This window comes from Herpailurus yagouaroundi, unplaced genomic scaffold (assembly GCF_014898765.1).
Source record: "Herpailurus yagouaroundi ecotype Mexico unplaced genomic scaffold, PumYag 162, whole genome shotgun sequence".
NCBI lineage: Eukaryota > Metazoa > Chordata > Mammalia > Carnivora > Felidae > Herpailurus > Herpailurus yagouaroundi.
In genome coordinates, this window is record NW_024412403.1 from 16,827,145 (window position 1) to 16,853,613 (window position 26,469).

Consider the following 26,469-nt stretch of genomic DNA (forward strand, 5'->3'; position numbering starts at 1 on the left):
AGGTTCTTGGTTCAGCAGAACATTATTTGTCCAATCTCTGTACAACAATAAATTTTCTTGGCAAAGAGGAAGCATTGCCTTTCCAAATGACATATTTTCTTGTAAGCTATGGTATTATTTTAAAAAGAGACAAAATAGGTGTAAATATTTTCAGTTTCTTATTATGCTATGTGGCTGTATGAATATTGTATTTTACATGTTACCTTTGCAATACATCCTTCTGTTTATATAATCATATACATTTATTGTTAATGATGATACTTCAGAAATGTTGACACACATTCGTGGAGGACTCATGTTCTATAGATGAAGAAAGTTCAGCATGAAATTACTAAAATTGGCATTAAAATTAGTATATGATAAAATTTCCAAAAGGGCAAATAAAATGAAGTTAACGCATTGATGGATATGCAGGAAAATTAAGTTGTGCAATCTGGGGATTAATGACAAAGTATATCTTCACTAGCAATGATTCAGTAAAGAATTTATACTTGCTTTTTTTTTTTTTTAAGTTTATTTATTTTTTGAGAGACAGAGAGAACACAAGCAGGGGAGGGGCAGAAAGAGAGGAAGCTCGGAAGCAGACTCCACACTGACAGCAGAGAGCCCAATGTGGGGCTCGCGCTCACAAACTATGAGGTCATGACCTATGCCGAAGTTGGATACTTAACCAACTGAGCCACCCAGGCACCCCCTACTTGCGTAATAGTAGTTATGATTGTATCTTTTGAAAGAGATAGGAAATATAATCATATTTACTTTATAGTCCTCTATTAGATGACTCCTAGAGTTGGGTGTTCTTATCTTTGATCCTCAGGTTTACAAGCAGTGTGTTAATTACATAGATAAGACTTGTATTTTACATTGTGTAAATTTGACTTTGCATAAAATTTCAGGTGCACACACTTTACACCCAAATCTTAGCTTCTCATGAATGGGAGCCAGAGATCCTTGGACAAATGACTGATTCCAGGATGGGGCTGGGAAAATACTAGATGATCCTGGAATAACTTGTTGGGCCAGCAATGTTGGAAATACATCAAGAAGGAAAAACAAAACAAAACAAAACCCCAAACCAGTTTGAAAGCTTCAGTCAGAAGAAACCAATGACCCCAAAGGGGCAATTTGAGAATCAACATAAAAAAATAATAGTAAAGAATTAGAGCCCATTGAGTAAAAATTAGAAACCGTGAGCTACTATAGGTACAAATAGGTTGAATGTTTGAAGGAACAACATTACATTACTTTCTACAAAATACTTACTAATTATGAAGGGAGAAGAATATAGGAGAGGCCTGGTGGTATCACCTTAATCAAGTGATAAAAATAACAGAACATTAGTAACGGCACAAACCAAAATTGTGCACAATCTTATAGAATAAAATGAAAGTAACACACCATCATTTAGTTGTTACGCCTGCTAAAAATTCATAACCTGAATCCAATCACAGGAAAACAACATGATAAACTCACATTGAAAGGAATTCTGCAACAGTGTCTGCTTGTGATCTCCAAAATGGAAATTTCCTCCTCTTTCATTCTTTGGCGTATTTCCAAATAAATCAGTATGCATCACTGCCTTAGGAAGTCAAGTTAAATGTACTTGTGATAAGTGTGTTTGATGATCTATCTGCCTCAGAGCATGCCATCTGTCCATGTTCTTATTAAAGGCTTTCAGTGGAGGTACTCCGGGTGGAGCAGACGGAGTGAAATCTGTGACTTTTTTGAAAGATATGGTTTCTGAAGTTGCTTTCAGGAATAAATCCTTGACATTGGCTAAGGCAAGTAAAAAATCTGGCCACATTGCAAGGATTCAGAAGGTCTGATTTTCTTATCAAAAGTTTCCTCCCATCTCCATTTGCTAAAAGCTTTTGGCAATAAAGGCATTAAGTCCTCTTTTGTTTCCTGTAATGGAAAGCTCTAGATGCCTTTGGCTATTTGGTTTCTGTGCCTCGGGGTCTTTGCTGTATAAGGAGAGATATATTGAGAGAACTTACTTCACAGAATTCTCATGTGGACCATGAGAATAAAGTATGTGAATGAAAAAACCTTTGATAAGAAGTGGCTCACTCAGATAAATACGATTAGTGGATGGAAATGCCTAAAAGCACTTCCACTTAGTTTTTCCCATTGAGGACATCAAGATCTCGATTTTAAGAGTCAGTATCCAATATCTGAATGGGATCTTTCTATAAAAACTGGAAGAAAACAACGGAAGAATTTGTGGGGTTTTTTTGGGGATATGACTGCTCCACAGAATGAGAACCACATTTATTTTACTAAATTCAAAATAATAGATGAATAATTGTATAGAATAAGGAAAAACACTATGCAATGGGATTTTGAGCTGGTTTGAATTTCTTACTTCTTGGCTTGGGTGAAACCTCTGACTCAGGAATAGCTGAGAATGCATGATCTCTGTTCTGGTTCAGCCTAGATCATTCCATTGCTTCTCCCTGTCTACCTTGCATTTCTCAGGGGTTATGCCAGTTTACAGTGAACTGTTGCTTCCTCTGATCAGAGCAATTAAAAACTATAAAAACACTTCTCATTCTCTGCCCACAACTGCTTAATTTTGAAGCAACAATATCTGTATTAATTATGTTGTGAAAGGGAGATTCATTCTGCCCCTAGCCCAAGATTAGTAACTGTTAGCCCGAGAAAGCACTGGATCCTCTCTTTGCTAGGGTTGTCCTACAGCTTTATATTCCTGGTGAATCTGTAGGATCTGTGATCCCATAAGTCTCTGTGCTGTTCTGCACAGGCTCTTGGCTATAATCTGGCCATAGGAAGAATATTGTCCTCATTAAGGGCCAGGCTAAAAACACATTTGACCTTGGTGGAAGCATGTGACCACCATCACACTGCTTCTTGTCATGCCTCGAAGTCATTTACTAGGTTACCACAGTGCAGAATTTAACTGCTGTTCTTTTTTGAATCCATATTATAAGGGCACAATTTCATATATATTGATTTTTATTATTAATTGCCTTTAATATTATAGAGAATTTCATGGGTAAGGATAAGTAGGGTAGGGCAGTGTTTCTCTCCAAAAAACATTTAAGGCAGTGAGAACGTCCAAATCACTATTACTGTTGGAGAAACTAACATTTCTCAAGCTGTCTCTTGGCATGGAGCAAACCATGTTTTTAAGTGTTTGAGTCAGAAAAACCATCCTCTATGACGAGAGAGTGTTAAGATTACGAAATGACACTCTTTAAATCTCCAATGTGTTTCACTGAATGTTTTGCTCATCACTCAGGCTCTCCACAATGCTGCAGTCATCAGGCAATGATCACTGGATAAATGAGTAAGTTTTACATTAGCCCTTCCCATCTCCTCTATCCCCACAAAGAAGCATCATCAGATACTAATGCAAGTGTGATCAGTTGATTTGAAAAGCAGTTCTTTGTACCATTTATAGTTGTCATTACATATTGAACAACACACAATCATTTTTCAAATAGAAGTTCTAAAATAAGATTATTTAAAATTATTTTAAAAGCAAGATTTATTTCAGCTAGAATTAATTCCACTGGGACCATTATAATATCTGAAAAACTAAATGTTGAAAGGTGGGAACAGAGCAAGTAATAAGACTTTGTTTGAAAGCTTATATAAATGGTACTGATACATCATAAATGAGAAAATTATCAATAATCTGAGAGAAAATTTTCTGTGAAGACTGTGCTTGACATGTGGTAATAGAAACTTGATTAGCAGGGGCTGGACTAGAGAGCAGTTTATTTTGCACAAATAACAAAAGCATGAAGGTGGGCATCCAGGGCGAGCATGTCTGCCATTGTAGATACTTCTGCTACTTCCATTCTGCTGGCCAGCAGGGGTTAGCCTGTGGCCTGTAACCTCAAGTTTCTGCACCTCAGTATACTCTGACAATGATCTGCGAGAAGAGCACGGGGCAAAAAGGCAAGGCCAAAGGGGAACTGTCAACTGACTCTGCCCTTCTCACCACCTTTGCAAGAAATCACACGCAATGACTTCCCCTTAAATCTCATTGGCCAGAAGCATGACACGTGGCTCGCTTAATGGCACTGACTTCTGTAAATCTGTTTTATTTTTTTTTTTAATTTTTTTTTCAACGTTTATTTATTTTTGGGACAGAGAGAGACAGAGCATGAACGGGGGAGGGGCAGAGAGAGAGGGAGACACAGAATCGGAAACAGGCTCCAGGCTCTGAGCCATCAGCCCAGAGCCTGACGCGGGGCTCGAACTCACGGACCGAGAGATCGTGACCTGGCTGAAGTCGGACGCTTAACCGACTGCGCCACCCAGGCGCCCCTGTAAATCTGTTTTAAACTAGACATGTTGCCATCTCACACAAAAGTGGAATTCTGTGAGTAACAAAAGAAATGGAGAATGGCTATTAGGCAGGGCACTAAAGGTGTTGGCCCCAAATAACTAACTAGAACCTCACTAAGATAACAATTGTTGGGTTCCAGAATTCTTTTTGAATTCTGATTAGTAAAATATAAGTCCCTTTTTACTCCTTATAAAGTAAGAGATTTTCCAGATGAGATAGTGTGACTTAATGCATGATGGCATTTACTTGCTAATATCAGTAGTTGGTTTAAAATGCTCAGGATTATTAATTTCTGACAAATGAAAAACAAAGTACATTTCAAGCGATCTTTGATACATCTTTAATCATCTTTTTTTTTTAAGTGTTTATCTTTGAGAGAGAGAGAGAGAGAGAGACAGAGCACAAGTGGGGGAGGGGGCAGAGAGAGAGAGGGAGCAGTCTCCAGGATCTAAGCTCTGAGCTGTCAGCATCATGACCTGAGCCTAAGTCAGACACTTAACCGACTGAGCTACGCAGGCAGCCCTCTTTCGTCGTTTTATAAAATTGATATATTCATTTCTTCTGGAATTAATGGATTAAAGGCGAAATCTTATATTAAAAATTAGTTAAAAGTAAGTTGAATAATTGTCTTTGGATTTTACAAACAGAACCAATTATTCTGATTTAGAAGGAAAATAAAATTTGAATTTTATTTGTTGTTTTATGTTGTACCAACATTATACATTAAAAATACTGTAAGATACATTTTAAAACTTATGTGATTCAGCAGAAAATATGTAAGATGTTTACTTCGTAAGTGTTGCATTAATCAATATTTTTATGAATTATATTTACCAGCAAAACTTTTTATTCCAATTTATAAACAAAACAAAATAACAACATTTGGGTAAAATGAGCTCTTAAACAGAGCTACTCCAAGTAAATTCTTAATTATAGTTAGCTATTCATGTCTGAATTAATCAAATTCTGTAGCTTGCTATTAAAATTATTTATAAAATTAACAAACTTTGTTTTCCATTGTTTATATACATCTCATTTCATTTAAATAATTTTGATAAACACTAAGCTAATAATTATAAGAGTACTAATAACTAGTTTGTAGTCTATATTTCAGAGTGTGTAAATGTGTGTGTGTGTGTGTGTGTGTGTGTGTGTGTGTGCATGTTTGGGGGGAAGATAATATGGCAACTAGGAGGTCTGATAAAAGGGAAGAAAGGATCTTAAAGATTATCAGCCTCTTTAAAATAGCCCAGAATATCTGTTGAAAAAGGAAGTGCTATCAAAGTTTTCCCATTTCCAGACTATTGTTCAGAGAATGATGGATGCTACAGAAGTGCATGGAAATAGTAACAAAGTGGAGACGGCCCTGGTATGGAGCATGTAATGAGAACTTAGAAAGGAAAGAAAAGTATGGTGTCCAGCCAGACCTGCATAGGATCCCAATAAATCTTTCTTTCCATCATGACTTGCTGCCTTAAAACTACTGAAAAAGTCCCTAAGGCATCATGTAAAATAATTTGAGGCTATGGATGACATTGCACAAATTCACTATGACCAAAATAAAAACAAATGGCATATATATATATACATATATATATGGGAAAAGAAAGACAGAAAGAAACCATGAGGTCAAGGAAAGAAGATATTGAGCCAGCAAGATGATTGAGTAGTATTTTCCAGCCTTCATCCACCCACAAAAAAAGATAGCTTTCCAGAAACGGACTTCACGATTTCAAATTATATTACAAAACTATCGTAATCTAAAGGCTATGGTATTGACATACAGACAGACACATAATGGTCAACTAATTTTTGACAAGGGTGCCAAAAATACAAAAGGAAGAAAGAATAATCTCTTTAACAGCGTTGGGAAAACTGGATATTCATATGCAAAAGAATAAGATTGGACCTTTATCTTAAACTATACATAAAAATAAATTGAAAATAAATTAATGACCTAAAATATAAGACATGAAACTATAAAACTCTTAGAAGAAAACATAGGGGGAAAACTTCTTGGAATTGATACTGGAAATGACTTTTTGACTTTTTTGATTTGACACCAAAATAAAAGCAACAGATCCAAAAATAAATACATGGTACTACATAAAACTATAAAGTTTTTACACAGAAAAGGAAACAATCAAAAAAGAAAATGAAAAGGACACCTATAGAGTGGGAGAAAATATTTGCAAATAATATATCTGATAAGGAAGGAGGCAACCTACAAAATATATAAGGAACTCATATAAGTCAATGGCAAAACAACAAACAACCTGATCAAATATTGGACAAAGGTTCTGAATAGGCATTTTCAAAAGAAGATATATAGATGGCCAACAGGTACATGAAAAGGTACTCAACATTACCAAGAAAATGCAAATTTAACTACAATGATGTAGCACCTCACACCTTTAGGATGGCCGTTATCAAAAAAGTCAAGGGATACTAGGGCACTGGGTGACTCAGTCTGTTAAGCGTCTGACTTTTGATTTTGGCTCAGGCCATGATCTCATGGTTCATGAGATGAAGCACCACATCAGGCTCTGCCCTGACATCACAGATTCTACTTGAGATTCTTTCTCTCCCTGTTTCTGTCCCTCCCCCTGCTCATGCACACTGTCTCCCTCAAAATAAATAAGTATATTAAAAAAAAAGTCAAGGGATACCAAGTGTAGGTGGTGATGTGAGAAAAGAGAATGTAAATTAGAAAAGCCTTTCTGGAAAACAGTAGGAAAATCCCTTTAAAAAATCAAAAATAGAACTACTGTAAGATCTAGCAATCCCACTTCTAGTTATATATGTCAGGGAAATAAAATCACTACTTTAAAAAATGTTTATTTATTTAGGAGAAGGACAATGGGAGAGAGAGAGAGTGGCAGAGACAGAGACAGAGAGACAGAGAGGAGTATCCCAAGCAGGCTCCATGCTCAGTGCAGAGCCCTATACAGGGCTCAAACCGTGAACTGCAAGATCATGACCTTAGCTAAAATCAAGAGTCCAATACTTAACTGACTGAGCCACTCAGGCGCCCCTAAACTCACTAACTTGAAAAGATACTTGCACTTCCATGTTCATTACAGCATTATTCACAGTCCTCAACATCTGGAAACAATGTAAGTGTCCATGGATAAAAAAATGTGGTATATATGTACAACGGAATGTTTTTCAGCCTTAAAAAAAGAAGAAAATCGTTTCATTTGTAACATGGATGAAACTGGAGGCCATGATGCTAAGTGAAACAAGCTAGAAAAATACTACATGATGGTTAAAAAAAAAAAAAAAAGTCAAACTTAAAGTCACAGAGTAGAGTGGTGACTACCAGAAGCTATTGGGCAGTGGGATTGGGGACATATTGATCAAAGGGTACAAGCTTCCAGTTATTAGATAAAGATTTAATGTACAACTTGTTGGCTATAGTTCCTAATACTATATTATATACTTGAAATGTGCTAACAGTGTAAATCTTAAGTGTTCTTACAGTAAAAAATGTGGTAATTATGTGAGATGATGGATATGTTAATTATCTTGATGGTGATAAAGTTTTTACAATGCATAAATATATCAAACCATGATGTTGTATACCTTGAGTATATATACTTTTTATTTCTTGATTAGACTTCAGGAAAGCTTGAAAAAAGTATATATTAAGTTATTGAAACAGGGAAAATATAAAATAATTACACTGCTTGAAATTACAGAAAGACAGAGTTTGAAGTAGGAGTAGTAAGTATATTATTGATGAAGACAATTTTAGTTAAGAATAATTACCGTCTCTGATCAATGAAAGTGTAAGAGCTGGTTCGTTTAAAGAATTAACAAAATTGATGAACAAAATTGATAAATCCCATGCCAGACTTATCTAAAAGAGAAAGGAAAGAAATAGATAAAATCATGAATGAAAAAGGACAGATCAAATTCATAAAACAGTTCTACAAAATAGAATGGCATTAGATGTTTTAACTGCTGCACAAGGTGGAACTTACATTCTCATAAAAACAAACAAATTTACAGATTACCTCAAAAATATTTCTGGATTTCTAACTGACATGAATACTCAAATTGACGCTTTAAACAATCCCTCTCTTTCCTGTAATGGTTGGTTAAACATCTAAACTGGAGAATTTTTGTCAACTACCAAAGGACTTTTATTTGGGCTAATCTTTCTAGTTATTCTAATTATGTTTTGCTGTTTTCTCCCATGTCTCTCTTCCTGGTACCAAGACTCCATCACTGCGATAACCTCAAGCCAATAGATGATCCTTTCTACTCAAGGAGGTTCATGCACATTACCCACATTAGATCCAGCTGCCTCTGCCTTTTGTATCTCCCCTATATGTTCCCTGACTGACCAGTATTGACCCATATAGGTAGGGACAACTCTATGCCCCTACTCAGCAGGAAGAAGCTACAGCAGATGAGACCTTCCACCTTCAACAACCTTAAAGATTTTAAGGGTCAAAAGTTGTTCAGGGGAATATGATGAAAGAGCATAAGGCAGGCTGAAGGCAAAGCACAAGCTAACACACTCCCACCCCAGGTGGGATCTGTGTGCTATTCCTTGGACACTCCCAGCCACCCAAGAGCAAAGGAAAGGGGTTTAAGTGCTTGCCATGGTAATTTGGGAAACTAAGGCAAATGAAAAATTAAATTCCTTTACTGCCTGCCCACTGACAAGTCCTTGAAACCAGCAGAGTGACTTCCCTCCAGGAGCTCAGCTGCCTCGATGATGACACTTTGCTAATTAAAAGAATTATTCAGCATGATCAAGTGGAATGTATTCCTGGGCTGAAGGACTGGTTCAATATTTGCCAATCAATCAATGTAATACACCACATTAATAAAAGAAAGGATAAGAACCATATAATCCTCTCCATAGATGCAGAAAAAAACATTTGACAAAATACAGCATCTATTCTTGATAAAAACCCTCAACAAAGTAGGGATAGATGGAATATTCCTCAACTTCATAAAGACCAAATATGGAAGACCCACAGGTAATATCATCCTCAATGCGGAAAAACAAAGTCTTTCCTCTACAGTTGGGAACAAGACAAGGATGTCCATTCTCACCACTACTATTTAACATAGTTCTGGAAGTCTTAGCCTCAGCAATCAGACAGCAAAAAGAAGTAAAGCGCATCCAAATTGGCAAGGAAGAAGTCAAACATTCACTATTTGCAGAAGACATGATACTCTATGTATCAGGTCTTTCAGAAAACTTGAAAGACTCCACCAAAAAATTATTAGAACTAGTACATGAATTCAACAAAGTCACAGGTTATAAAATCAATGTGCAGAAATCTGTTGCATTCTTATACACCAATAATGAAGCAGCAGAAAAATAAATCAAGGAATCAATCCCATTTACAATCGCACCAAAAACAATAAGATACCTAGGAATAAACCCAACTAAAGAGGTAAAAGAGGAAAACTATAGAATACTTATAAAAAATACTTATACTTACAAAGAAATGGAAAAGCATTCCGTGCTCATGAGTTGGAAGAACAAACATTGTTAAAATGTCTATACAACCCAAAGCAATCTACACACTTAATGCAATTCCTATCAGAATACCAGAACCATTTTTCACAGAGGTATAACAAACAATCCTATAATATGTATGGAACCACAAAAGATCCCAAATAACCAAAGCAATTCTGAAAAAGAAAAACTAAACTAGAGGCATCATGATTCTGGATTTCAAGCTGTATGACAAAGCTGTAGTCATCAAGACAATATGGCACTGGTACAAAACAGATACATAGATCGATGGAACAGAATAGAAAACCCAGAAATGGGCCCACAACTATATGGTCAACTAACCTTCGACAAAGCAGGAAAGACTATCCAATGGAAAAAAAGTCTCTTTAATAAATAGTGTTGGAAAAACTGGACGGTGACATGCAGAAGAATGAAGCTGGACCACTTTCTTACACCATACACAAAAATAAATTCACAATGGATGAAAGACCTAAATATGAGACAGGAAACCATCAAAATCCTAGAGGAGAACACAGGCAGAACCTCTTTGACCTCAGCTATAGCAACTTCTTACTAGACACATCACTGAAGGCAAGGGAAACAAAAGCAAACATGAACTATTGGGACTTCATCAAGATAAAAAACTTCTGCACAGGGAAGGAAACAATAAACAAAACTAAAAGACAGCATACATAATGGGAGAAGATATTTGCAGATGACATATCTGATAAAGGGAGAACTGATTTTTCAAGGCAAATTTACCACAATATTCCAGAAAATATGAATAAAATTTGATTGGTATAGCACACTTCCTGGCTAGTTATTAAGCTTCCTGGCTTAGAAGGCAAAAAAATTCAGACACCCAGGGGAAAACACAAGACACCATCAAGGAAGAAAAATTTGTTTAGCTATATTGAGAACCAAAGAAACCCAAAACCAAAACCAAAAATAACAACAACAACAGCAACAACAACAACATCAAAACCCCGAGACATTGTCTAAAATGATATGAAGAAAATGAATAAACTAAAAGTATCACATGAGCCAAGTTACCATTCAAGCATGAAGCATGAAGACATTCCTGCAAGCTAAGAATTGCAGCTAGCATTCCCTGAGTCCCTGCTCGGGGCTCAGCCCTTTCCTGCATGTTTTACAGGTGTTGCCATATTAGATTCTCACAACTATCTCATGAAATAGGGTTCAATATATCTCTCTTTTACAGTGGAGGGAATGGAGGCAAGTTATTCACTTCATTTGTCCAGGATTTCACATCTCACTAATGATAGAGCTTGGGTTTGAACCCAGGTAGTTTGGCTAACGATACTGCATGTTTTCCACTATGCCACACTGCTAAGAATCTGAAATAACTTACAGAATAATGAACACAAGATCTCTTCTGAAAAAGTCAACGTCTTCTAAGAAACCTGTAAAGTGGTGAAGTGCAGCCAGTAGAAAGATAATTAATTATGCTTACAGACTAGCCCTTAGTGCAACTAAAATGTTGATAGGATATTGCATGTACTAACACAACCAACAAAAATGAGAGCAGAAAGAAGGGTGGTGGACATGATGTTAATAGTTACACTTTGCTTACATCTCTCATCAGGGAGAAAATGGATTCTGCTCAAAATTAAAATATATTAATTTTCATATATAATAAATAGATTGGCCCCCAACTATTCACATTACTCATAGTCCTTTTTTTTTTTCTTAAAGGAGTTTCATTGAAGATTCTGGAATAATAAAGTATAGAATCATTGGTGGGAATGAAGACTATGGTCATTGGAGGGATGGAACTCAACAAAATTATTGGATACATTATATTCATGGATATTTAAATAATCAGGAATTAAAGCAATATTAATGGTAGACTACAGACAGTTATCCGGTTAGCTAAAATCTAAAAATAGGGGTGCCTGGGTGGCTCAGTCAGTTAAGCTCTAGACTTCGGTTTGGGTCATGGTCTCAGGGTTCATGAGTTCGAGCCCAAATTGGGCTCTGTGCTGACAACTCAGAGCCTGGAGCCTGCTTTGGATTCTGTGTCTCCCTCTCTCTCTGCCCCTCACCTGCTCACATTCTGTCTCCCTTTCTCTCAAAAATAAATAAACATTAAAAATATTTTTTTTTAATCTTCTAAAAGTAAATAAAATAAAGACACCTTCATTCATCCTTGGTAGAAAGGGACCTGCTGGTAGTGTGAGTAGATAAACTGATCAAGGTGGAGGTGAGGGATTTACATCAGCATGACCAGCACTTGGCACTTCTGGGTTCTCAGCAGCTGGAAAACAGAACAAGCAATGGAGGCCAAGAGGATCCATTGGCGGAGGGAAAGCATGTCACCGGGGTCCTTGGCAACTTTCATGGATGCTTTGAAACAGGTTCAGGGTCTCCTGGCTGGGAAAGTTAGGCCACCCTACTGAAGGAATAAGTGTGTTGGTCACAGTGTGTTCATGTTTTTCTGATCTCTTTTCAGGTTCCTGATCTACTTCTCCCATCTCCACCCTACCCCCAAATTATAGTTATCTCGTTTCTTGCTATTCTTCTGCAGCTAGAATCTGCCCCTTCTCACCATCTTGGCCTCCAAAATCTATGCAACTGATATTGTTTCCTGCTTTGGTAGTGTAATGCCACAGACCTTTTGTGCAAGTATCTGATTTCAGCAAGCCATCTGATTTATTTCAGCAAGGCATCTGATGAGATCTCTTCTGATAAATTTTCCCTAACAGTCACCAACATTAAAACTTAGTGCGTTTTACAATTCCTTGTGGACGTATTTTTCAGTTATAACAGAATGACTTTAATCTTTCTGATAGCAAAGATTAGGTCCACCAGTTCCGCCACCACTCCTGATACCATCGAGGGCTTTGCCTAGATTAAAGTGTGCACTGGACTATATATGTTTAGTCTGGTTTTAGTAGTTATTGATTTTAAGAATCAAGTGTTGTCATGTAATGGGGCTCAAAATGTTTCAAGCTCTGGAGATATCTTCATGGTAAAATTTTAAAATTCCAAGGCAACAAGGCAGGCGGAAAATTAATGATCCCAGCATTGTATCTTATTGGAAGAAAGACTTTTAGCTACTTTTCCTCGTGTGCTTGCCTGTTCCTTAGCATTCTTTTCTCCATGTCCCCAACCTCCCATCCAAAGAAACAGTTTAATCTGATTATTCAAATCTGGACACCCTGATTGCATACAATTATTAGTTTGTGTGCAATCACTGGGTATACCTTCAAGACTAGGATATCAGGTTCTAAGATTTCTCATTGTCCTTTTCCTGTTTACATCATGTTGCAGAATTGGTAAACTAAGTCAGGGATTCCTCTTAAATTTGGGGAATCTTTTTTTGACTCTCATGCTGTGTATGGATGGGTGAATAGACTCCAGCCGTATCCTTCTCTCTCATGCAGGTACCCCAGAGCATGATGATCTCAATATTCTCAAGTGGGATGGTCTTAGGTGAGGGTGGTACTTAGGAGGTTCCTTTTGGACTTAAAGCCTAATCCAGGAGCTTCCATTATCTTTAATCAGGGCTATTAGTCAAATAATACAGCAACCAATGGCAGGATACTCTTGTTCCTGCTTTGCCTTGGGTATCCTACTTAATAACCATGTGGGAGAGATTGTCGGGAGTTATGTTACTCCCAGATTTAAGTTTTCCTGACCTCCTGTATTAGTCAGGTTCTCCAGGAAAAGTGAGCTAATAGATTTGTTATGAGGAACTGGCTGATGTAGTTATGGAAGTTGAGAAGTCCCATGATTTTCCATCTGCAAATTGGAGACCCAGGAAAGCTGGTGTGTAATTCAGTCTGTGGCATAAGATCTGAGACCAAAGAGGCTGACTGATATACAGGGGGTGAGATGAAATATGCCAGCTCAATCACTGGCACACACACACACACACACACACCCCACAAAATGGGAATGAATTCCTCCTTTCTCTGCCTTTTGTTCTATTCAGGCCCCCTGCCCCCAATAGATTATATCATACCCACCCATATTTCGGTGAGGGCAATCTACCTTCTGAGTTCACTGAATCAAATGTTAATCTCTTCTGGAAACACTCTCACAAGCACACCCAGAAATAATGTTTAATCTGGGTGCCCTGTGGCCAGTTGAGTTGACAAATAAAATTAGTCATAATACCTCCTGACTGCAAAATAATTGTAATACCATCAAAATCTCTACTTGACCTCTTAAATACCTTAGACCATTTAATGAGAAGTACTATAAGCAGTGAGTTATAAGGCTTTGTCTATATTAGTTTTCACTACCTGAGGACAGGCATTTCATTTCTATATCTCAGGCAGCTGGTATAGTGCTCATACACAGATACCATTTATTCAGTGAATGATAACATAATTCTAAGTCTTTCATTCCGAAAACATATTGTTCAGATGTTTAGAGCATTTTTAAAGGCAGCATTTAGTGGAGCATATGCTCTATGCCCTAAAAGGCATTATACTCATTTAGAGATGGGGAAATTAAAGCTCCATATGGGGCTCATCCAAGTTTGCATGCCTTGGAAGTAGCTGAGGTGAGGTTCACATGGAAGTATATGCAACTCCAGAGCCAGCTCTTGGCATAGCATCACTGCCTCTAAGCTAGATCAAGTACAAAGGGGGATTTCTAGCTCTCATCCTTGCCCAGGCAACATTTCCTCATGTGAATCCATATCAGTCCTCCTGGCTCTGGGCAGCAACTTGACCATTCTTGGCGATGAGATATTTTTGTCTAGTGACTGAGTCAACTAAAAAACATGCTCACAAATAAGAAGTATCTCGGGGCGCCTGGGTGGCGCAGTCGGTTAAGCGTCCGACTTCAGCCAGGTCACGATCTCGCGGTCCGTGAGTTCGAGCCCCGCGTCACGCTCTGGGCTGATGGCTCAGAGCCTGGAGCCTGCTTCCGATTCTGTGACTCCCTCTCTCTCTGCCCCTCCCCCCTTCATGCTCTGTCTCCCTCTGTCCCAAAAATAAATAAAACGTTGAAAAAAAAATTAAAAAAAAAAAAGAAAAATAAAGAGAAAAAAAAAAAAGAAAAAAAACAAATAAGAAGTATCTCCCTCATTGTGCTTTATTTACAAAAGATTTGGAGTTAAAAAGAGAGAGAGGAAGGCGGGCAGGAAATCAAGAAATCTAAAGAATGAAAAGTAGAAACATTTGTTAGAAACTGAATTCCATCTTTCTATTAGTGTATTTTAAAATATATATTATATTGCATATATTAAGTAAATTATATTAACAATGTTATATTAATTATATTAAACTAAATACATTATATTAAATATAGTAAACACATATAATGTAATATAATAATGTGTAATAAAATATTGAATTATAATACATAATGAGAAAACAATCTCTGTATCCTCAGTCTGGTCACTTCTGCATAGAAGGGGTCAAAGATTGAGTCTCTCTAGGAGTAATTAAAAAATAGTTACTGGAATATAAATACTGGAATACTGATTGAAATAATCAAGGAAGATATTAAAAGCCATTTATGTCCTTTCCATTATATAGGGTCTTAATCACAACTACACTTCGCAACATTAGGATATTCTCTATTGTTAAGACCAACCAATGGGATATAGAAAATTGGTTTTTATTGTTTCAAAAAATATCGCTAATTTGACCAAGTCTTCCTAGTTTAATCTGAGTCATTCTAAAGAAGCAGAAGAGCAAGACACTAGCAGAATTTTGTTATTATGCGTTTATGTTGTTAATGATTTATATATGTTTGAATACCTTGCTTTGATGGTACAAAGAGATTGGGGCAATTCGTTAGATATAACATAGTAAAATAAAATAGGAAAAAAAGATAATAACATAGGGACATAGAAAATAAAGTTAGAAAATACAAAGAACATATCAGGGAAAGTGTGGAAGGAGAAGCACGCTAGAATTTCCTAGATTGTTACTGAAGTTAGGACTAGAGGTTTAGCTTTCTGAGCTTTCTGGAAGCCAAAGAAGAAAAAAGAAAAGAGATTAGTTTTGAATTTTATGCTGTTCAGGAAAAACATTTCTTTAGGAGTTATTAGTATGACAACCATATCTGAGTCTTGTCGTTCGTGCACATTCTTGAAGTTTTCTCAATGAATGCTTATGATGGACAGTCTGCAGCCAGTGTGTTCATGTGCTCCCCAGAGGTTTTTCTCTCTTCTATGAAGATTTTCCTAAACCAAATGTTCACACTTCTGGGTACGATGGAACACAGCACAAAGGAGTCATGGCCATGATGTCCCATTTGGGTTCATATCGACAGAAACTTTTATCCTGTGATAAGAGAACCAAGGTTGTCTTCTGTCTTCATGTTGTTCCTTTACTCCTGGGATTGTAGATAATTATGAGCTATGGTCTGCCCCCACCCTGTTGCAGGGATGAAGTCCTGCCTACTGATTTCCATCTTTAAACGTATGACTTTGTGAATTGAGGGTACTTCTTTCTGTTCCTTTGAGGGAACACTTTACAATTGAAATCTCTTTAAAGCCAGAAAACATAGCAAAGAGAAGCAATCTGATCCTAAAATATACAACATTTTCCTGGGGAGAAGGAAGAAGAGAGGGAAGTATGTCCCAAAGCAAAACTCTATTTTCCTAGACACATACCAGAGAAAGATTCTTTTTTCTAGGTGGACAATTCGATTATAGGAGTTCCGGGGCATCAAGAAGCATACCCCTCCCCCCAAATCCTTTTAATTCTAAAATATTTCCTCTCATCAGTAGCTGAGGGTTCAATTATTTTCAATTAATTGATATATTATTGGTCTAAAGCATTAATGCCTTAGTAGGAAAATATTCTGTTCAACCAGAGACTTTGCTCAAAAATATCTTGGGTATAATGAGAGACTAATGACATATTAAATATATTTTGGTTGCGAAGAATTGGAAAATGATTTAGAATCCAGTTTATTGCATAACAGTTAAACCCTTAATTATAGGAAAGCTCAGCCAGGGGTCTGATTAGTATGTGATTCAATGTCAGATGTATGAATGGTGAAAATTGCTGTGTTTACTTCATATCTCTTGTAAGATCTAACTTATAAACATGTTTGGGAATTTTGGACCATCCCTAAGCATTTTTAGAGGTCTTGATAAGAAAACATTTATTTTTTATTTTTAACTAGAGGTAGAAGACAATTAAGGAAACCAATGATAGAGTATATAACCTTAAGTTATATATAAGTTAAGTATATTGTTGACCTTAAGTCAAAAGTTACTTTAAAAAATACAGATAATATATAATATAATCTACATCTTTTCTTAAAGATTACAACAAAAACAAAACCTTAAAATAGTGTGTTATGTTACATTACTTTTATTTGATCTAAAAATGACTTATTTTACCTCTCTGGTTAGGAATACCTAAGAAGTATAGTGAGTTACACATAGTAGATTCTCTTTTATGTATTCAAAATGAAGTAGGCCTACATAATTCTTTTCTGTCTCCTTTAATGGTAAGCTAAGTCATATGAAAAATCTCTCCCACATGGAACATGGCTGATTAATGACAGTTCACACACACACACACACACACACACACCCCACCCATTTCACCCAAAGATATAATCATTCGTAGGCTACCTGTGTAAGACTGAAAATTATGACCTTATGTGTGAATTATAAATGTAAATTAAACAGTTTTTTTCCACCATAAGTAATATAATAGTCTGGCTGTTGTTAATTTTGATAACTTTACTGAATGTGAATAAAACAAGATTTTAGAAGTGGAAATAGTGTGCAATTTTGAGAGAATCTAAGAAACACAATTTCTTTTTCCCTTTAGCAGGCCCACAGCCAAGCCATTGAGAGACAAACCAATGGGAAACAAATTAGCTCATGTACCTCATGTGCTCCTGGAGCTTTCCCACAGTACCCCTTGGCCAGTGCTTGGACAAGGTAATTTACCATATCTCTGAGTGTCCTACTCCCAAGGGGACATTCATCTTGCCTTCCTAGAAGCAGGTTGAGGTCTGGAGTTTCATGTTTATGGTCATCAAATATATTTTGGCTAGCAGAATGAGAGGCACAGTTGTGTTTTCAGTAAACTCATCCATTACCTTGACTTCAGAGCTATTGAATTTATACTACCTGATGAAAATAACCAATTTCAAATGACAGATAAACCTGAAATATGGTTATACCATCAGAGGTCTCCCTGTGACAGGAAATAAAATCAAATCATCTGGGCATTGTCAAGTAAAATGAGAGTTAGTAAAAAAGAAATATATAATTTTAGAGTCATCAAATGATGAAATACTGGAAGGGATATCTCTTTATTGAGGTTTGTTTTAATACCAACCGGACTGTCTTTTCAAAATCTGTGAATCTCATTAGGATCAAAGTAGCCTGAAGGGCATTTATGGAAGATTTTAAAGGCTGGTATAGGGTTTGAAGAACTTATATATAACTGTGAATATTTGAGGGAAATAGTTGATCCTCTAAAATGTGAACCCCAAAGACCGAAATTAATAAAAGTAGCTAAGAGATTTGGTTGTGAACAAAGTGGGGAAAAATTAACTAGATAAAAAAAATATTTATTGATAAAATACCTCTTAAAGGTATGATAACATATTTTAAATCACGCTTTGTCTAAACTTCCTAAACCTGGAAATATCTAAGAATAAGAGAAACTTCATAAAATATTAATTATAGACCACAGCACTCTTTTTAGTATTAGAACCTTTCTTTTTCCCAATCTATTCTCTAATTAGGGAAACCATGGCTGCCACTCTCTACTTAGAAATCTACTCTTTTTTCTTCTAATCCATTATATGTAGTTGAACTAAATATACCAAAACACATATTTACAGAAAATGATCACATTATAAGGAAAAAAGTGGAGTGGAATGTTGTGGAATGTTGTATTTTTTTTTTTTCTGATACAGACCACTACTTCATGATAGGTGCAATCACTTCTTGTATTTATTTCCCTGCCTTTTATTTCATTTTGAATTACTTTTTCTTGTGTTTTTGATGAAATTAAATTTTAATTATTGGATTGTTCATCATACATGTTTGTTCTGATCATGGTCATTATGATCTCATATAAGAGAAATTACAATGGACTTTAAAGGGTGCTAATGGCAGCTTCTGGAATAACCACTGAGGGTATTAGTGGAGGTGGAAAAAATCAGAAAGTTAAGACAGGCTCTAGATTTATGATTTATTTATGTATTTTAGAGATTCTGATCCATGGGAAGAAAGGGCAGTGAAATATAAACCTTGGTCTTGATGGAGAGAGACAAAGAGAGAGAGAGAGAGAGGGAGGGAAAGAGGCAGTGGGTGAAGGTTCAAGCACCAATTAGAGATTTAAATTTAAAATTTAAATTTGAAGTAAAAATATATTCATATAATTTTTGAGCAAAATCTAACAATTTGGTAAATTTAAGTCAAATATTTGCATTAAAGAATCTGTAATGATATGCTGAATATCTGTTCTCTTCCAAGTCAAGTAAATCAAATTGGACATTAAAGGACCACCAAATAAGGAATGACATGAACGTCTATTTTTAGACGTAGGTTATTTAGAGTAGGTTATTTAGAGTATTTAGAGTAGGTTATCACCACTGAATTTGTACCTTGCCATCAAGAAGACATTCTAGCAATATTGTCTCCAGCCTTGGTGTAATTGTATTAGTTGTCATTTAGTCACATTTTTGTTTTTCCTCACATGTGATTTTGTTTCAGAAAATGTCTTCCAATATAAAACATACCAAGTTACTCTTTGGATGGCAATGACAAAAAACTTGAATGGAGTGTAGCACAGTTTTGTGTAGCACCTCATCCCTGAAGTGACAATCTCGGTTCAGGTCTTCAGTCTTTCTTGCCTGGTTCATTGCAATCACTGGGCTCTTTTCCATCCAGGCATCCTCCCTCCACCTCCACTGGCTGCCATATTGATTTTTCAAAATGTAAATATGATTATGTCACTCTTATTGAGAAAGTTTTTAAGAGATGGCTTATAACCTACAAGATAATAGAACAACTGAGATTGGCATGCTAGGCTCTTCAGGGCTCAGCTTCGTCTCCCTCCACTCTTGATCCTCTCCACATTGGCTTTGCCCCAAACATATCATGTCAAGCTGATTCCTTGACTGGGGCAGCTCTTTATCCTTGCTGTTCACTGAAAGCTCACTCTCCCTTCAAGTTCAAATGTTAACTTTTCCAGTTCACTGAGTAATACCATTAGGCACTCCCTTTTCTCTCTCTGGCACCTAATATGTAAACCTTTTAGACATCAGTTATTACTGTTTTGAACTTCTTGCTAATACAGCACTTTCATATACAGGCCCTTTAATAATCGCCTGCTGAAAAAAGGGCCGGTTGATAAGACAAATAGCTTCTCCATAAACATCAAGGCCATGGGATGTTTTATTGCTGTGTTCCAGCAGGCTACTGAAAACTTTTGAGATCACACGCATAATATAGTTGATTTCCTCATATGACCAGAAATTCTATGACCAGATCTTGTCCCACAATGGAAAGTCCTCTGAAGACCAGGTTATCTGTGGATGGTTCACTCTAGTTTGAAAACATTTTAAAACTTAAAGGAACTCCTTTATTATATGCCCAAGAGAAATCAAGACCAGAGAGGTAAAGACAATTTCCTGGACTAACAGCTAAAATGAATGATGGGACAGAACTAAAACAAACTGTCCAGATACCCAGTCAGATAATCCTTATAATAATATAGGAAGATCTTCAGCAGGCCAAGAAGTGAACCAAAATAACCCCCCAAATCCATGAATAGTACTATGTTAATAACTATATGTTATTAAATACCTACCATCACTATGTTCAAGACATCATACTAGGTGTTATGGGTACTAAAACAAATAGCCCATGGATTCTGCTCTTCAAGTATTCATGCTTCAGCTCTTACCTGTCTCCTTTCTCTCCCCTTACCATTTACTCTTCCTCTCTACCTAAGGAGACTCTCTCAGAGGGGCTTCAGCCAAATCCTCTGAGTGAGTTAAGAGATGGAGGAAAACAAACATGGGATGGGGCATTGTAGGTTAGACTCTACCTCCAAGCTTTGAGGTCCTGGTAGTGACTTCACCCTTCTGAGCATCAGTTCATAAATATAAATAGTCACAGTGATTTCTACTCTGTCTCTGCATAAGCCATTTTAAGAAGCAAATGATGGCTATGCTGTATTTCAAAGCCATTGGCTTTAGAGCCTTGATGGTTGGTTTGAATCTCTGCTCTATTACTTCTTAGGTGTGGGAATGTGTCTTCTCATGTTCAAAATGTGGTTATATTATCCACCTTATCTTGTTAGGGTTAGCAATACTGTTTTAAATAAGTTTATTTACCTATTTTGAGACAGAGAGAGAGAGAGAGAGAGCAAGAGAGACAGCATGAGCAAGTGGGGGAGGGGCAGAGAGAGAAGGAGAGAGAGAATCCCAGGCAGGCTCCACACTGTCAGCAGAGAGCCTGATATGGGGCTGGAACTCACAAACCCTAAGACCATGACCTGAGCCAAAGTCAGATGCTTAATCTACTGAGCCACCCAGGCATCCCTAGGGTTAGCAATGTTGTAAGTACAGATAAAGGTCTGACCTTTAAGACATTATCAATTAATGTAAGTCTTATTCTCGTTATTGTTTTCAGATATGTTTAAGGGTACTTCATCTGTCTGAAAATTCTGTAGACACTTAAGAAATTATTTCCCCCAGACACATGCAGACTAAAGCGTGCCGTTACTAGTGGTGTTAGAATTTTTCCCATAATTGCACACCTTTGCTACAAAGATCAGCAAAGATGCTGGATACACAGCAATGGCCGGGAGCCTGAGGCTATGTGAAATGAGGGCTACTCTGGAGTAAATTGTCATTTTCAAAAAATAAAGAATGAGTCAGACCATGCCTAATTCCACAGGAAAGAGATTAGTTGCAGCAGAAAACATGTGGAGTTAATTTGGTTAGAAAGGAAATATTAACATCTTGAATTCCACAAAGACTCCTTCCCTTGGAGTTTGTTGGATGATTTACAGAGCTCGTTTATAGATCTTCATAAATGCAGTGGGTACATAATAAAAGGGCAAATCAAGGATGACTATTGTTACAGTGACTGTGTTTTATGTACATTCAAAACCTTATCCCACATATGTAGCCTTTACTGATACAGAGCCTAGGGATTTTTGAGGGAATTACAACAAGAAGTGATATTTACATAATGTTCTTTCGAGTTCCATTTTGGCTAAATTTTGAAATCCGATTTTAGAATAATGTATACTTGGAATGAGTCAGAATAGTATGTTTCTACAATATGGAAGTCAGCTGCAGCTGGAATAAATGGATCTTACGCTAATTTAGGGTCCCAAATGACAGCTAATTTTTTGTCATTCAGAACTTGAAATTTGCTTTTTGTAATAGTTCCTGAAATTACAATGAATTTTCATAGTTTTGGAGATCCTTGCCTTCATCATTTTTATTTTCTTTCATGCTTGACATAGGAAGAATGGAATATGTTTCTATCCAATTCTATCTGTAGGCTCATCCCCTAAGCCTGTTTTACTTTGCTTTTTACTTTTTGCTTTGGGACTTTTCTTTCTTTCAAACCTTAGACCGAAGTTGTCCTTCTTCAGGTACATCATCAACATTTTTTAAAAAGAAACTTCTGCAGGTGATTGTAAAAGGATGCTTAAAGATACAATACTGGAACATAAATAAATTAGGACCTTAGAGATAACCAAATCAGGACCAATATGCAATAATTTAGTTCATCACTAAAACTAGTTACACACAAAAATAATTATCTAACTTTTCTTACATTTTCCAAATATTTTTCTACATTATCTGAATACCTTAGCATTCTTTTATGTAGGTCCAGGGTAATTAAATTTTTTACTGGATTTCTTTGTTTTCAGGAATACATTTTTCACTTGTAGAATGCTTCTTTGCAAACAGTTTGAAATTAATTTTGTTATAATCAAGAAATGTATCTCTTTTTTTTTTCTTTTTTTTTTAATCTTTTTTTTTCAACGTTTATTTATTTTTGGGACAGAGAGAGACAGAGCATGAACGGGGGAGGGGCAGAGAGAGAGGGAGACACAGAATTGGAAACAGGCTCCAGGCTCTGAGCCATCAGCCCAGAGCCCGAGGCGGGGCTCGAACTCCCGGACCGCGAGATCGTGACCTGGCTGAAGTCGGACGCTTAACCGACTGCGCCACCCAGGCGCCCCGAAATGTATCTCTTTAAAACTTTAAAAGTATAGACTGATGTTATTTTTTTTCTTAAGCTCCTGAAGTTTAAAATCTAAAACTCTCAGAAAAGTATATTTCAATTGCATTATGCAATGGTGTATGTGTGTGTGTATATATAATATATATGTATATATTTATATATATAATATGCAACTATATATTCATACTATATACATACACAAAGGTATATAAATGATTTGGAAATACTCACAATTAAAAATAAATGGTTTTAAAATTATATTTATGTCAATCACAACAATTTTGCTTTACTATGAATTCTCAAATTAAACCTTAAACAATGGTTACTTTTTATTAATGATTACGAATCAGGCAATACACAGTGTCCTTCACACATATTCATTCTTCATAAAAACCCTAAGTCTTATGAATTATCCTTATTAAAACCAAGCTCAGGGACAAAGTAATTCAAGGTCATAAAGCTTCTGAAAGGCAGAACAAGGATTACATTAACTATTGACCTTAATCATGACACTGTTTGTTGTTGTTGTTTGTTTTGTTCTGTTTTTACATGAACTGTCTTATCTTAATCAAAGGGAAGCAATTGAAAACACTTTTAGAAACTCAAAAACAGGAGCAATATGCCCATATGGTTTATATCAATAGTACATACTGAACAGTAAATATAGCGATTCCTCATTTTAAGCAAAGATATTATTTCATGAAACAGAAATATCAGATTGGGATTAATACTTCTACAAATGGAATCACTGTTGGTATTTCTCAGATGGCCATTAGGATCTAGGTGGAAAAATTAAACCGTGTTAGGTTAATTGATACAGGAAAAATGGTCAACAAGCTGCAGATGAGGCCACCCAGGAATTAACAACAGCAGGAAGCTGTTGTCACCCTCTTTCTGGAAGGGCACTAAGAACAGGTGGCCTTACCAGCTTCCAGAAATCATGGCTGCTTCACGGCTGCTGCAGTCATGATGGACGGGCTGTGGTCGGGAGGTGGAGCCTCAGAGGAACCAATGACAGCCAGAGACGCCGCCAGAGCAGAGAGAAGGCGAATATCCCGGTTTCTCCTTCATCTGCCATTCCCGCCATTGGTTCCAGCTTCCCATTGCAGACCCCACTGGAAGTAAGAGTGCAAGGGCTGCACCCTAAAATGGAGTTTCCTGTGAAATGCAGCAAAACAGAAGGGAGAATATGGATATTAGAGAAGACAGTTCAACTATCCTCCCTCCTTCTCAGCCCACCACCGTCTAACGGGATGGTTTTGGATAAATCGAACTATTACAAAACTGTTTCCTTATGTAGAAAAACAACAACAACACATTACTCCTTATTTCTGCCTCACAGGATGATTTGAGAGAAGTAAATGAGATGGTGAGTTTGAATTCTTCATCTATAGGAGGCCCCAAATAAATGCAAATTTTACTACGTTTGTATGCAAAAAACATAAAAATTCTTGCTCTCTTGATAAATTAGCTGTAGCAACCATTTCCAATGCAATTATACACACACACACACATACACACACACACACACACCTGAGGTGCCTTTCCAATCCATGTGTTTGGGAAAACTTTTATTGATTTTATAGCAATTGTATAAAGATATAATTATCTCTGATTAATGCTGGAATTTAAGGTTTTGTATACATTAAGTTTTTAATTAAACAAGAAAGTAATTGAACATGGAAGCAATTAGACTGAGGTGGTTCTCCTGCCTTAGCAGCCTATATAAACAAACCAAAACCTAAGCCAGCGTCAATGCACTTGAGTCCGAGACCTGAAACTTACAAAGGGCAATTACAATCAGTGAAATAGGTTTTCCTAAACAGGACGAATGCTTAAGCTTTAGCCAATCAAATTGTTTCCTTGCTTTGCTTTAGCTTCTATATTAAAAAACTTGTCTTTGTCTCCTATCAGCAGAATGCTCCTAACTACCTTTGGTTTGGTGCTGCTGTATTGGAATCAATGTATGCTGAAATAAACTCTCAAAAATTTAAATGTGCCTCACTTCCTCTTTTACCATAAAAAAATATATATAACTATATATATAACTATATATGTATGCATATTTTACTTTGAGACCTAACATGATATGAGGGTTCTATTTGATATAATATACTAATTTAATATTAATATTTAGGGAGAAAATTTAAAAAAAATTTTAATGTTTCTTTTTTGAGAGAGAGAGAGCGTGAGCAGGGGCAGGGCAGAGAGAGCGGAGACATAGAACCCGAAGCAGGCTCCAGGCTCTGAACTGTCAGCACAGAACCTGACAGAGAGCTCAAACACATGAACTGTGAGACCATGAACTGAGCTGAAGTCAGACACTTAACTGACTGAGCCACCCAGGCGCCCTAGGGGGAGAATTTTTTTAATGACATGTAAATTTTGATACCCCAACTTGATTAAGTCAAACCATCTTTGATAACATATTAATACTGCAGAAACACTTTTTGGATAATTTGTACTGGCACTATGCAGGCAATACTCAAAAATGCATAAAAAGTTGTGTTCCTTAAGCTGATAATGTCAATTTTAGTATTTAATGAGAATTTGAAAGTCTTTTTTACATAGAATCGCAAGACCTTCTAGTAATAGCAAATTTTATCCACAGTGAATTATAAATACCGGTTGCACTTGAGTTAAAATCAAATGTCATAAAGTAACTTTTCTTTTTCAAACATAGTCAAATATATTTAAACTACACAACACTTTTAAAGAAACAGCTGACAGTGCCCTCGTAATGCCTGACCGAACACCAAACCCTGACTCTTACCAAAGAGCCAAAATGTCAGTTTTGCAGCTTACTCCAGTAGAAGCTAAAGTGGTACTTTTTCACCAGAATTGTCCTGGCCGGAAGAATGTGCCTGGTGAGAGAATCCCAGAGATGGGCAAGCCAGATAAGCAAACAACAACAACAGCAGCAACAACCACAACAACCAAGTAAAAAGAAAATACAAATTGAAGAATACTATGGTATCAGAGAAATTTATTTCTGATAGTTCTGGAGACTCAGAATCTGAGATCAAGGTGCTAGTCTGGGTAGGTTCTGATGCAAGCCCTCCTTGGGTTATAGACCTCTTGAATCCTCACATGGTGGAAGGACCATGAGAGAGTCTCTGGGGTCCTTTTTATAAGGGCACTAATCTCATTCACTAGGGCTGCACACTCACGGACTAATCACCTCCCAAAAGCCCCATCTTCTATACCAACATATTGTAAGTTAAGATTTCAACACATGCATTTTGAGACGACACACATCCAGTCAATGACACAGCTGTCGTACTTGTTAACCAGCTAGAGGTGACTAATACTGATTTTAGTACCGAGAAGTGGATGTTGCTCTAACAAATGTCCAAAAATATGAAAGTGTTTTTGGAACTGGGTAATGAGTAGATGCTGGAGGAGTTTTGAAGTGCATTCTAGAAAAGGCCTGGATGATTGTGAACAGAATGTTGGTAGAAATACGGATCTTAAACACCA

General features: G+C 36.6%; 1 long non-coding RNA gene across 1 annotated transcript in view; it reads left to right on the forward strand.

The window, feature by feature from the left end:
* The first annotated feature begins 17,591 nt into the window (after positions 1 to 17,591).
* Positions 17,592 to 26,469, forward strand: part of LOC121035739 (uncharacterized) — a 56,734-nt gene continuing 47,856 nt past the window's right edge. Inside the window, exon 1 of the long non-coding RNA XR_005793040.1 lies at positions 17,592 to 17,697. This is a non-coding gene — a long non-coding RNA (uncharacterized LOC121035739). The remainder of the gene's footprint in view (positions 17,698 to 26,469) is intronic.